The sequence below is a fragment of the Symphalangus syndactylus genome, chromosome 13, assembly GCF_028878055.3.
Source record: "Symphalangus syndactylus isolate Jambi chromosome 13, NHGRI_mSymSyn1-v2.1_pri, whole genome shotgun sequence".
Classification (NCBI taxonomy): domain Eukaryota; kingdom Metazoa; phylum Chordata; class Mammalia; order Primates; family Hylobatidae; genus Symphalangus; species Symphalangus syndactylus.
Genome location: NC_072435.2, coordinates 50,270,867 through 50,284,166, shown reverse-complemented (window position 1 = coordinate 50,284,166; position 13,300 = coordinate 50,270,867).

Below are 13,300 nucleotides of genomic sequence, written 5' to 3'. Positions count from 1 at the left end.
AAGCTGATAAGCAACTTCAGCAAAGTCTCAGGATACAAAATCAGTGTACAAAAATCACAAGCATTCTTGTACACCAATCACAGACAAACAGAAAGCCAAATCATGAGTGAAATCCCATTCACAATTGCTTCAAAGAGAATAAAATACCTAGGAATCCAACTAACAAGGGATGTGAAGGACCTTTTCAAGGAGAACTACAAACCACTGCTTAATGAAATAAAAGAGGATAAAAACAAATGGAAGATTATTCCATGCTCATGGGTTGGAAGAATCAATATCATGAAAATGGCCATACTGCCCAAGGTAATTTATAGATTCAGTGCCATCCCCATCAAGCTACCAATGACTTTCTTCACAGAATTGGAAAAAACAACTTTAAAGTTCATGTGGAACCACAAAAGAGTCCGCATCCCCAAGTCAATCCTAAGCCAAAAGAACAAAGCTGGAGGCATCACACTACCTGACTTCAAACTATACTACAAGGCTACAGTAACCAAAACAGCATGGTACTGGTACCACAACAGAGACATAGATCAATGGAACAGAACAGAGCCCTCAGAAATAATGCCACATATCTACATCTATCTGATCTTTGACAAACCTGACAAAAACAAGAAATGGGGAAAGGATTCCTTATTTAATAAATGGTTCTGGGAAACCAGGATAGCCATATGTAGAAAGCTGAAACTGGATCCCTTCCTTACACCTTATACAAAAATTAATTCAAGATGGATTAAAGACTTATATGTCAGATCTAAAACCATCAAAACCCTAGAAGAAAACCTAGGCAATACCATTCAGGACATAGGCATGGGCAAGGACTTCATGTCTAAAACACTAAAAGCAATGGCAAGAAAAGCCAAAATTGACAAATGGGATCTAATTAAACTAAAGAGCTTCTGCACAGCAAAAGAAACTACCATCAGAGTGAACAGGCAACCTACAAATTGGTTAACACTCTTTTTGTAGTATCTGCAAGTGGACATTTGGAGCGATTTGGGGCCTATTGTGGAAAAGGAAATATCTTCACATAAGAATTAGACGGAAGCATCCTGAGAAACTTCTTTGTGGTGTGTGCATTCATCACACACAGTTGAACCTTTCTTTTGATTGAGCAGTTTTGAAAAACTCTTTTTGAAGAATGTGCAAGTGGACATTTGGAGGGCTTTGAGGCCTATTGTGGAAAAGGAAATATCTTCACATAAAAACTAGACAGAAACATTCTGAGAAACTTCTTTCTGTTGTGTGCATTCATCTCACAGGGTTGAAACTTTCCTTTGATTGAGCACCTTTGAAACAATCTTTTTGTAGAATGTGCAGTGGACATTTGGAGCGCTTTATGGCCAATTGTGGAAAAGGAAATATCTTAACATAAAAACTAGACAGAAGCATTCTCAGAAACTTCTTAGTGGTGTGTCCATTCATCTCACAGAATTGAAACTTTTTTTGATTGAGCAGTTTTGAAACACTCTTTTTGTAGAATCTGCAAGTGGATATTTGCAGCTCTTTGAGGCCTATTGTGGAAAAGGAAATATCTTCACATAAAAATTAGACAGAAGCACTCTGAGAAACTTATTTGTGGTGTTTGCACTCATCTCACAGAGTTGAAACTTTCTTTTGATTGAGCAGTTTTGAAGCACTCTTTTTGTAGAATCTGTAAGTGGTAATTTGGAGTGCTTTGAGGCCTATTTCTGAAAAGGAAATACCTTCGCATAAAAACTAGACAGAAGCATTCCGAGAAACTTCTTTCTGTTGTGTGCATTCATCTCACAGGGTTTAACCTTTGCTTAGATTGAGCAGTTTTGAAACACTCCTTTGTAGATTCTGTAAGTGGACCTTTGGAGTGCTTTGTGGCCTATTGTGGAAAAGGAAATATCTTCACATAAAAACTAGATGGAGGCATTCTGAGAAACATCTTTGTGGTGTGTTCATTCATCCCACAGACGTGAAACTTTCTTTTGACTGAGTAGTTTTGAAACAGTCTTTCTGTAGAATCCAGAAGTGGAGATTTGGATTGCTTTGAGGCCTGTTGTGGCAAAGGAAATATCTTTACGTAAAAACTAGACAGAAGCATTCTGAGGAAATTCTTTGTGGTGTGTGTGTTCTTTTCAAATAGTTGAACCTTTCTTTTGATAAGGAATTTTGAAACACTCTTTTTGTAGAATGTGCAAGTGGACACTTGGAGCGCTCTGGGGCCTATTGTGGAAAAGGATATGTCTTCAGATATAAACTAGACAGAAGCATTCTGAGAAACTTCTTTGTGATGTGTGCATTCATCTCAATTAGTTGAACCTTTATTTTGACTGGGCAGTTTTGAAACACTCTTTTTCTAGAATCTGCAAGTGGACATTTGGAGCACTTTGAGGCTTACTGTGGAAAAGGAAGTATCTTCACATAAAAACTAGACAGAAGCATCCTGATAAACTTCCTCGTGATTTTTGCATTCATCTCACAGAGTTGAAACTTTCTTTTGATTGAGCAGTTTTGAAACAGTCTTTTGTAGAATCCGCAACTGGACATTTGGTGTGCTGTGTGGCATATTGTGGAAAAGGAAATATCTTTACATAAAAACTATACAGAAGCATTATGAGAAACTTCTCTGTGGTGTGTGCATTCATCTTACAGAGTTCAACCTTTCTTTTAATTGAACAGTTCTGAAGCACTGTTTTTGAAGAATCTGCATGTGGACATTTGGAGCACTTTGAGGCCAATTGTGGAACAGGGAATATCTTCACATAAAAACTAGATAGAAGCACTCAGAGAAACTACTTTCTGTTCTGTTCATTCTTCACAGAGGGTTGAATATTTCCTTTGATTGAGCAGTTTTGAAACAATCTTTTTGTAGAATCTACAGTGGACATTTTAAGCGCATTATGGCCTGTTGTGGAAAAGGAAATATCTTAAAATAAAAACTAGGCAGAAGCATTCTGATAAACTTCATAGGAGTGTGTCCATTCATCTCACAGAATTGAACCTTTTTTTTGATTGAGCTGTTTTGAAACACTCTTTATGTAGAATCTGCAAGTGGACATTTGGAGCGCTTTGAGGTCTATTGCAAAAAAGGGAATATCTTCACATATAAACTAGACAGAAGCATTCTGAGAAACTTCTTTCTGTTGTGTGCATTCAACTCACAGGGTTGAATCTTTCCTTTGATTGAACAGTTTTGAAACACTCTTTTTGTAGAATCTGCAAGTGGACATTTGGAGCGCTTTGTTGCGTATTGTGGAAAAGGAAATATTTTCACATAAAAACTAGACAGAAGCACTCCAAGAAACCTCTTTGTGGTGTTTGCATTTATCTCAGAGTTGAACCTTTCTTTGATTGAGCAGTTTTGAAGCATTATTTTCATACCATATGCAAGTGGACATTTGGAGCGCTTTGAGGCCTATTGTTGAAAAGGAAAAATCTTCACATAAAAATTAGAGAGAAGCAGCCTGAGAAATTTCTTTGTGGTGTGTGCATTCATCTCACAGAGTTGAACCTTTCTTTTGATTGAGCAGTTTTGAAACACTCTTTTTGTAGAATCTGCAAGTGGACATTTGGTGTGCTGTGTGGCATATTGTGAAAAAGGAAATATCTTCACATAAAAACTAGACTGAAGCATTATGAGAAACTTCTCTGCGTATGTGTATTCATCTCACAGAGTTGAACCTTTCTTTTGATTGAGCAGTTTATAAACACTCTTTTTGTAGAATCTGCAAGTGGACATTTGGAGCCCTTTATGGCCTATTGTGGAAAAGGAAATATCTTCACATAAAAACCAGAAAGAAGCATTCTGAGAAACTTCTTTCTGTTGTGTGCATTCATCTCACAAGGTTTAAACTTTCCTTATATTGAGCAGTTTTGAAACACTCCTTTGTAGATTCTGCAAGTGGACATTTGGAGCGCTTTGTGGCCTATTGTGGAAAAGGAAATATCTTCACATAAAAACTGGACAGAAGCAATCTGAGAAATTACTTTGTGGTGTGTGCATTCACCACACAGAGTTGAACCTTTCTTTTCATTGAGCAGCTTTGAAGCACTCTTTTTGTAGAAACTTCAAGTGGACACTTGCAGCGCTTTGAGGCCTATTGTGGAAAATGAAATATCTCCACATAAAAACTAGACAGAAGCACTATGGGAAACTTCTTTGTGGTGTTTGCACTCATCTCGCAGAGTTGAACATTTCTTTTGATTGAGAAGTTTTGAAACACTCTTTTTCTAGAATCTGCAAGTGGACATTTTGAGCACTTTGAGGCCTATTGAGCAAAAAGAAATATCTTCAAATAAAAACTAAACAGAAGCACTCTGAGAAACTTCTTTGTGGTGTTTTCATTCATCTCACAGGATTGAAATTTTCTTTTGGTTGAGCAGTTTGGAACAGTCTTTATGTAGAATCTGCAAGTGGACATTTGGAGTGCTTTTGAGGCCTATTGCGGAAAAGGAAATACCCTCAATAAAAACATGGCAGAAGCATTCTGAGAAACCTCTTAGTGCTGTGTCCATTCATCTCACAGAATTCAATCATTTTTGATTCAGCGGTTTTGAAACACTCTTTATGCAGAATCTGCCAGTGGACATTTGGAGCTCTTTGATGCCTATTGCGGAAAAGGAAATATCTTCACATAAAAACTAGACAGAAGCATTCTGAGAAATTTCTTTCTATTGTGTGCATTCATCTGACAGGGTTTAACCTTTCCTTAGATTGAGCAGTTTTGAAACACTCCTTTGTAGATTCTGCAAGTGGAAATTTGGAGCACTTTGTGACCTATTGTAGAAAAGGAAATATCTTCACATAAAAACTAGACAGAAGCATTCTGAGAAAATACTTTATGGTATGTTCATTCACATCACAGAGTTGAACGTTTCTTTTGATTGAGCAGTTTTGAAGCTCTCTTTTTGTAGAATCTGCAAGTGGACATTTGGAGCACTTTGAGGCCTATTTTGGAAAAGGAAATATCTTATAAAAACTAGAGAGAAGCACTCTGAGAAAGTTCTCTGTGGTGTGCATTCATCTCACAGAGTTCAACCTTTCTTTTAATTGAGCAGTTTTGAAACACTCTTTTTGTAGAATCTGCAAGTGGACATTTGGAGTGCTTTGAGGCCTATTGTGGAAAAGGAAATATCTTCAAATAAAAACTAGACAGAAGCACTCTGAGAAACTTCTCTGTGGTGTGTGCATTCATCTCACAGAGTTCAACCTTTCTTTTAATTGAGAAGTTTTGAAACACTCTTTTTGTAGAATCTGCAAGTGGACATTTGGATCGCTTTGAGGCCTGATGTGGAAAAGGAAATATCTTCACATAAAAACTAGACAGAAGCATTCTGAGAAACTTCTTTCTGTTGTGTGCATTCATCTAACAGGGTTGAACCTTTCCTTTGATTGAGCAGTTTTGAAACACTCTTTTTGTAGAATCTGCAGTGGACATTTGCAGCACTTTATGAGCTATTGTGGAAAAGGAAATATCTTAGCATAAAAATTAGGCAGAAGCATTCTAAGAAACTTCTTAGTGGTGTGTCCATTAATCTCACAGAATTGAACCTTTTTTTCATTGAACAGTTTTGAAACACTCTTTATGTAGAATCTGCAAGTGGACATTTGGAGCGCTTTGAGTCCTATTGCAGAAAAGGAAATATCTTCACATAAAAACTAGACAGAAGCATTCTATGAAATTTCTTTCTGTTGTGTGCATTCATCTCACAGGGCTTAACCTTTCCTTAGATTAAGCAGTTTTAAAACACTCCTTTGTAGATTCTGCAAGTGGACATTTGGAGCTGTTTGTGGCCTATTGTGGAAAAGGAAATATCTTCACATAAAAACTAGACAGAAGCAATCTGAGAAAATACTTTGAGGTGTGTGCATTCACCTCACAGAGTTGAACTGTTCCTTTGACGGAGCAGATTTGAAGCACTCTTTTTGTAGAATCTGCAAGTGGACATTTGGAATGCTTTGAAGCTTATTGTGGAAAAGGAAATATCTTCACATAAAAACTAGACAGAAGGACTCTGAGAAACTTCTTCATGGTGTTTGCATTCATCTCATAGAGTTGAACATTTCTTTTGATTGAGCAGTTTTGAAACACTCTTTTTGTAGAATCTGCAAGTGGACATTTTGAGCACTTTGAGGCCTATTGAGGGAAAAGCAGTATCTTCACATAAAAACTAAACGGAAACACTCTGAGAAACTTCTTTGTGGTGTTTTCATTCATCTCACAGAGTTGAAACTTTCTTTTGATTGAGCAATTTTGAAACACTCTTTTTGTAGAATCTGCAGGTGGATATTTGGAGTGCTTTGGGGCATATTGTGGTAAAGGAAATCTCTTCACATAAGAACTAGACAGAAGCATTATGAGAAACTACTCTGTGGTGTGTGCATTCATCTCACTGATTTGAACCTTTCCTTTGATGGAGCAGTTTTGAAAGAATCTTTTTGTAGTATCTGCAGTGGACATTTGGAGCGCTTTATGGCCTATTGTGGAAAACGAAATATCTTCACAAAAATACTAGATAGAAGCAGTCTGAGAAAATACTTTGTGATGTGTGCATTCATCTCACAGAATTGAACTTTTTTTTGATTGAGCAGTTTTGAAACACTCTTTATGTAGAATCTGCAAGTGGATATTTGGAATGCTTTGAGGAATATTGCGGGAAAGGAAATATCTTCACATAAAAACTAGACAGAAGCACTCTGAGAAACTTCTTTGTGGTGTGTGCATTCATCTCATAGAGTTGAACCTTTCCTTTGATTGAGCAGTTTTGAAACACTCTTTTTGTAGAATCTGCACGTGGACATTTGGAGCGCTCTCTGGCCTATTGTGGAAAAGGCAATATCTCAGCATAAAAACTAGGCAGAAGCATTCTGATAAACTTCTTCATGGTGTGTCCATTCATCTCACAGAATTAAACCTTTTTTTTGTGCAGTTTTGAAACACTCTTTATGTAGAATCTGCCAGTGGACATTTGGAGCTCTTTGATGCCTATTGCGGAAAAGGAAATATCTTCACATAAAAACTAGTAGAAGCACTCTGAGAAACTTCTTTCTGGTGTTTGCAATCATCTCACAGAGTTGAACATTTCCTTTTCTTGAGCAGTTTTGAAGCACTCTTTTTGTAGAATCTGCAAGTGAACATTTGTAGCGCTTTGTGGCCTATTGTAGAAAAGGAAATATCTTCACATAGACAAACATTAACAACCTCATAGCATTGTTCTCGAGTCGCATGTGAGGAACAAACTCGCTGAACACAGCAGTGGTGTTTTGGAATCACATGTGAAGTACAAACACTCAGGACCCAGCAGCGGTGTTTTGGAATCGCATGTGAGGGACAAACACTAAGAAACCAGCAGCAGTGTTCTAGAATCCTGTGTGACAGACAAACATTCACAATGTCATAGCAGTGTTCTGGTATCCCATGTGAGTGACAAACACTAAGAACCCAGTATCAGTGCACAAGAATCCTATGTGAGGAACAAACACTCAGACCCAGCAACAGGATTGTGGAATCCTATGTGAGGGACAAACACTGAAAACACAGCAGCAGTGTTCTGGAATACTATGTGAAGGACAAACACTCAGAACCCAGCAGCAGCGTTCTGGAATCCTATGTGAGGAGCAAACACTCAGAACCCAGAAGGAGTGTTCCGGAATCCTATATGAGGACAAACACTAGAATCCAGTAGCAGTGTTCTGAAATCCTATTTGAGGGACAAACGCTCAGAACCCAGAAGCAGTGTTCCAGAATCCTATATGAGGACAAACACTCAGAACCCAGTAGCAGTGTTCTGAACTCCTATGTGAGGGACAAGTGCTCAGAACCCAGAAGCAGTGTTCCAGAATCCTATATGAGGACAAACACTCAGAACCCAGTAGCAGTGTTCCGAAATCCTATGTGAGGGAGAAACACTCAGAACCCAGAAGCAGTGTTCCAGAATCCTATATGAGGACAAACACTCAGAACCCAGTAACAGTGTTCCAAAATCCTATGTGAGGGACAAATGCTCAGAACCCAGAAACAGTGTTCCAGAATCCTATATGAATGACAAACAATCTGAACCCAGTAGCAGTGTTCCAAAATCCTATGTGAGGGACAAACACTCAGAACCCAGCAGCAGTGTTCTACAATCCTTTGTGAGGGGCAAACATTAAGAACCTCATAGCAGTGTTCTGGAATCATATGTGAGGGACACTCTGAACCCAGCAGCAATGTTTTGGAATCCCATGTGAGGGACAAACACTAAGAAACCAGCAGCAGTGTTCTAGAATCCTTTGTGATGGACAAACATTTACAATGTCGTAGCAGTGTTCTGGTATCCTATGTGAGTGACAAACAGTAAGAACCCAGCATCAGTGTACTAGAATCCTATGTGAGGTACAAACACTCAGAACCCAGCAGCAGTGTTATAGAATCCTTTGTGACAGACAAACTTTCAGACCGTCATAGCAGTGTTCTCGTATCCTATGTGAGGGACAAACACTCAGAAACCAGCATCAGTGTTCTAGAATCCTATGTGGGGGACAAACACTCAGACCCCAGCAAAAAGGTTCTGGAAGCCTATGTGAGGGACAAACACTCAAAACCCAGTAGCAGTGTTCTGGAATTCTTTGCGGGTGACAAATACTCAGAACATAGCCACTTTGTTCTGGAATCCTATCTGAAGGACAAATGTTCAGAAACTCGTAGAAGTGTTCTTGAATCCTACGTGAATGACAAACACACAGAAACGATCAGCAGTGCTTTGGAGTCCTTCGTGAGGGACAAACTTTCGGCACCCAGCAGCAGTGTTCTGGAATCCTTTGTGAGGGACAAACTTTCAGATCCTCAAAGCAGTGTTCTGTAATCCTATGTGAGGGACAACCACCCAGAACCCAGCAGCAGGTTTCTGGAATCCTATGTGAAGGACAAACACTCAGAACCCAGTAGCAGTGTTCTAGAATCCTTTGTGATGGACAAACTTTCAGACCATCGTAGATGTGTTCTGGTATCCTATGTGAGGGACAAACACTCAGAACCCAGCATTAGTGTTCTAGAATCCTATGTGAGGGACAAACACTCAGAACCTAGCAACAGGTTTCTGTAATCCTATGTGAGGGACAATCACTCAAAACCCAGCAGCAGTATTCTGGAATCCTTTGTGAGTGACAAACACTCAAAACCCAGCCACTTGATTCTGGAATCCTATCTGAGGGACAAATATTGAGACACTCACAGAAGTGTTCTGGAAATCTATGTGAGGGACAAACACTCAGAATCCATCAGCAGTGCTCTGGAATCCTTCTTGAGGGACAAACAAACAGCACCCAGCAGCAGTGTAGTGGAATTCTATATGTGCAACAATCAGTCAGAAACCAGCAGCAGTGTTCTGGAATCCTTTGTAATGAAGAAACATTCAGACCCTCGTAGCAGTGTTCTGAAATCCTATGTGAGGGAAAAACACTCAGAATCCAGCAGCAGTGCTCTGGAATCCTCTGTAACGGACAACCACGCAGACCCAGCAGTAGTGTTCTGGAATCATATGTGAGGGACAAACACTCAGAATCCAGCCACTGTGTAATGGAATCCAATCTGAGGGACAAACATTCAGATACTCGCTGAATTCTTCTGGAATCCTATGTGAGGGACAAGCAATCAGAGCCCAGCCACTGTGTTCTGGATTTCTATCGGAGGGACAAACATTCAGACACCCGTAGAAGTGTTCTGTAATCCTTTGTGAGGGACAAACACTTAGAACCCAACAGCAGTGTTCTGGAATCCTTTGTGCGGGACAAATATTCAGAACTTCGTAGCAATGTTCTGGAATCCTAAGTGAGGAACAAACACCCAGAACCCAGAAGCAGTGTTCAGGAATCCTATATGAGGGACAAACATTCCAAACCCAGTAGCAGTGTTCTGGAATCATATGTGAGGGACAAACACTCAGAACCCAGTACCAGTGTTCTGGAATCCTCTGTGAGGGGCAAACTCTCAGAACCCAGCAGCACTGTTCTGGAATCCTATGTGAGGGACAAACACTCAGAACCCAATAGCAGAGATCTGGAATCCTACGTGAGGGACAAACACTGAGAGCACAGCAGCAGTGTTCTAGAATCATTTGTGAGGGGCAAACACTCAGAACCCAGCTGCAGTGTTCTAGAATCCTTTGTGAGGGACAAAAACTCAGAACTCAGTAGCAGAGTTCTGGAATCCTCTGTGAGGGACAAACACTCAGTACCCAGCAGTAGTGCTCAGGGATCCTATGTGAGGGACAGACACTCAGAATACAGTAGCTCTGTTCCGGAATCCTATGTGAGGGACAAACACTCAGAACCCAGCAGCAGTGTTCTAGAATGCTTTGTGTGGGACAAACACTCAGAAACCAGCAGTGGTGTTCTAGAAACTTTTCTGAGGGACAAACATTAAGAAACTCGTAGCGGTGTTGTGGAATCGTCTGTGAGGGACAAGCACTCTGAACCCAGCAGCAGTGTTCTGGAATCCTATTTGAGGGACAAACACTCAGAACCCAGCAGCAGGGTTCTGGAATCCTATGTGAAGGACAAAAATTCAGAACCCAGCAGCAGTGTTCTACAATTCTTTGTGATGGATACAGATTCAGACGGTTGTTGCAGTGTTCTGGTATCCTATGTGAGGGACAAAGATTCAGACCCTCGTAGAAGTCTTCAGGAATCCTATGTGAGGGACAAACACTCAGAACCCAGCCACTGTGTCCTGGAATCCTATACGTGGAAGAAACATTCAGACACTCGTAGAAGTGTTCTGGAATCCTATGTGAGAAACAAACACTCAGAACCCAGCAGCAATGTTCTAGAATCCTTTGTGAGGGACAAATATTCAGACCCTCGAAGCAGTGTTCTGGAATCCCGTGTGAGGGACAAACACTCAGAACCCAGCTTCAGTGTTCTGGAATCCGTTGTGATGGACAAACATTCAGACCCTCGAAACAGTGCTCTGGAATCCTATGGGAGTGACAAACACCCAGCAGCAGTGTCCTAGAATCCATTGGGTGGGACAAATATTCAGACCTTCTAAGTAGCATTCTGGAATCCTATGTGAGGGACAAAGACTCAGAACCCAGCAGCAGTGTTCTGGAATCATCTGTGAGGGGCAAACACTCAGAACCCAGCAGCTGTGTTCTGGAATCCTATGTGAGGGACACTCAGAACCCAGTAGCAGTGTTCTGGAATCCTATATGAGAGACAAACACTCAGAACCCAGCAGCAGTGTTCTAGAATACTTTGTCAGGGACAAACACTCAGAACCCAGCAGCAGAGTTCTAGCATCCTTTGTGAGGGACAAACATTAAGAAACTTGTTGCAGTGTTCTGGAATCCTATGTGAGGGACAGACACTGAGAATCCTGCAGCAGTGTTCTTGAATCCTTTGTAATGGAGAAACATTCAGACCCTCGTAGCAGTGTTCTGAAATCATATGTGAGGGACAAACCCTCAGAATCCAGCAGCAGTGTTCTGAAATCCTCTGTGAGGGACAAACACTCAGACCCAGCAGTAGTGTTCTGGAATCCTATGTGAGGAATAAACACTCAGAACCCAACAGCAGTGTTCTGCAATCCTATGAGAGGGAAAAACACTCAGAACCCAGCCACTGTGTTCTGAATCCTATCTGACAAATATTCAGACACTCTTAGAAGTCTTCTGGAATCCTACGTGGGGGACAAACCTTCAGAACCCAGGCACTGTGTTCTGGAATCCTATCTGAGGGATAATCATTCAGACACTCGTAGAAGTCTTCTGTAATCCTTTGTGAGGGACACACTCAGAAACCAGCAGCAGTGTTTTGGAATCCCATGTGAGGGACAAACACTCAGAACCCAGAAGCAGTGTTCTAGAATCCTTTGTGAGGGGCAAACATTAAGAATCTCTTAGCAGTGTTCAGGAATCCTATGTGAGGGCCAAAACTCTGAACCCAGCAGCAGTGTTTTGGAATCCCATGTGAGGGACAAACACTCAGAACCCAGCAGCAGTGTTCTAGAATAATTTGAGATGGAAAAACACTCAGAACCCAGCAGTAGTGTTCTAGAATAATTTGAGACGGACAATCACTCAGAACCCAGCAGTAATGTTCTAGAATACTCTTATTTCTTTACTTGCCGATTTGTCCTGCATAAAACCTTTAGTACAATGTTGACTAGAAGAGGTCAAAGTATATGTCATATTCTTATCTCTGACCATAGCGGGAAAGTATCCTATCTTTCACCATTAAGTTGAATGTATGCTGTTGTCTCTTCACAGGTGCCATGCATCTGGTGTAGAAAGTTCTCTATTCCTGGTTCATTGAGTTTTTATTTTTAATCATTAAACATTTGGATTTTCTTAAATGTCTTTCCTGAATCTATCGAGATGATCACGCAATTCTTCTTTCTTATTCTATGGATAAGATGTATTACCTTAATGGATTTTGGGCTGTTAAACCAACCTAGGATTACTAGTATAAATTTCACTTTCTCATAGTGTATAATTCTTTTATATGTTACTAGATTTGATTTGTTAGTATTTTTAAAGGAATTTTGCATTTATACTTTTAGTAGTTTTATTTTTCTATGTTCTTTGGACTAATTTTTGTATCAAGGTAACACTGGCCCCACAGAATAAATTGGGAAGTGAATATTTCTCTTTTTGAAAAAAGCCAATCAAGAATTAATATCAATTATTCAATACTAACAAATATTAATATTATAAATTATTAATTTCTCTAATTTTTATTTTCTTCTTTCTGCTTGTTTTAGGTTTAGTATGCTATTTTTTCCAGTGCCTTAATGTGGAAGGTCATCTTATCTCATCCTTTCATTTGTCTTTTCATTTTCTAAATAGTGTCTTTTTAGCATCAGGTGAGCTCCCCACGTTGGTAGTACTCCATGTTTATTGCTGTACAACAATGACAGGTAATATGTCCTGAAGACAATGGAAACTTAACATTCAAAATCCTCCTAGATTCCACCTTAGATGATATGTCTCTTCCTTTGATTAGTCCTAATTTCTACCCTTTCTCTATTATAAACCATGAGTACAATACCATTCAATGAGTTCTGTGAGTCTTTCTAGTAAATTCTTGAAAGTGAGGGTGTTCTGGGGAAACTCCTGAACTGGCAGTTGGTGTCAGAAGTGAGAATAGTCTTATATGGCCTCTTCCTTTGAAGTTTGCAGCTGGACCCAAACTCTGCACAATTTGGGCCAGAAGTCTCATGTTGACTTTGCAGCCTCAAGTATCTTGCAGTCTGTGTAACCCTCAATAAATTTGCTTTCATCAAATATTGTATTTGTTATCCCTAAATTACCATCATGTTTTTTTCTCCAAATAACTAACATTGGG